Source organism: Elephantulus edwardii, unplaced genomic scaffold (assembly GCF_000299155.1).
Source record: "Elephantulus edwardii isolate Elephantulus edwardi_28Jun2011 unplaced genomic scaffold, EleEdw1.0 scaffold00315, whole genome shotgun sequence".
Classification (NCBI taxonomy): domain Eukaryota; kingdom Metazoa; phylum Chordata; class Mammalia; order Macroscelidea; family Macroscelididae; genus Elephantulus; species Elephantulus edwardii.
This window is the reverse complement of record NW_006400065.1, coordinates 8,021-9,518: the sequence shown is the minus strand read 5'-3', so window position 1 is coordinate 9,518 and position 1,498 is coordinate 8,021. Positions and strand designations below refer to the sequence as shown.

Genomic DNA, 1,498 nt, shown 5'->3' with positions numbered 1-1,498 from the left:
CTATTACTTACTAATATTATGAATATTATTTTATTACTTATTACTATTACACTTATACTATTAATGCCATTGAGGAGTGCTCCTAGTTTTGCCTTAATCTGGACTATCTTTATCTTCTTCCGCTTGACACCTTGGTCCCAGGTCCGTCTAGAGTTAGTTCGCCTATATGGAGTGAGGTGTAGCTTGTGTCCAGACCATCTAGTAGTTCTGGTCTCAGGGTTTTGGAAGTTGAGGTCTGGGTGGGCCATTACTTGACTGGACTATTTGTTCTTCTGCTGAAGACGCTCAAAGGGATCTGAGCGGAAGATCTTGGATAGAGTGGAAGGAAATCCAGCACAAACCGCAAACACGGGCTGGAGGTGCTTAGGGCCCACCGGTCTCTCCTGACCCAATCCTTCCAGCTGCCTCCTGCCCTGCACGCAGCCCAATAACATCCTGAGTTGTGCTTTGCTGCCACTCTGTGAGTTGAGCCTTGCACTCCCCAGGCCTGGCTGTGCGCCCCTGACCACCCCTCCTCTCCCTCCAGCCGGGCCTGGCTGCGCGCCCCTGACCCGCCCCGCGCCCTCACCTGCCCAGGCAAACGGATGCTGAAGACGCAAGGCCCACGTGCCCCAATGGCGCTGCTGTCTGCGCTCCTGTTGATCCTGCTGCCAGTCTCCACGGGCCAAGGGATCGCCGTGCCCAGGGACCCCAAGGACTCTCTGGAGGCAGAGCTGGAGCGCCGCTCGGACAGCCCGGTGGAGCGCTCTCTGTGGAGATTGCCGGTGGCCGCGCTGCCCAAGGAGGCGGCGATGCTGAACGGTGCAGGAGACTACCTGCTGGTCATCAAGCGGCGGCGGAGGCTTTACTGCAACGTAGGCATCGGTCTCTACCTCCAGGTGCTGCCCGACGGCAGCACGCTGATGCCAAGGACAGCCTGCTGGAACTGTCGCCGGTGGAGCCGGCCGCGGTAAGCATTTTTGGCGTCTCCAGCCGCTTCTTCGTGACCATGAACACCGAGTGCAAGCTCTATGGCTCGCCCTTCAGGGACGAGTGTGTGTTCAAGATTCTACTCCCCAACTACTACAAGTCCTACAAGTTCTCGGGCTCCTACATCGCCCTGAGTGAGATCTGCAAGACCAAGAAGGGGAACCATGTGTCCCCACCATGAAGGTCACCCAGTTCCTCCCCCAGACTCTGCCTAGCCAGAGCCTAGGCAACTACAGCGTGGGGACGCCCCTCCGTGCGCTTTATTCAGGGGGAGGGTTGAAATGCTACCACTGGCAAAACCTATTTTTTTTTTTTGCTTTTATTTATTTTTTTCTTTTCGAGTTTATTTATGAAATTGCCTCTTATTTATCTTTTATTTTCTAGTTTATTTATAGAACTGTCTTTTTTTTAAAATATATTTTCGAGTTTATTTCTAAAAGTCTAACTCATCGTTTTCCAGCAACACCTTTTTTTTTCACCACCACATTACTTATGGTTCTGTGGGATGTTTCATGTGCTGGAGAAAAAA

General features: G+C 52.3%; 1 pseudogene; it reads left to right on the top strand.

The window, feature by feature from the left end:
• The first annotated feature begins 166 nt into the window (after positions 1-166).
• Positions 167-1,222, top strand: LOC102859273 (annotated as a pseudogene).
• The last annotated feature ends 276 nt before the right edge of the window (positions 1,223-1,498 follow it).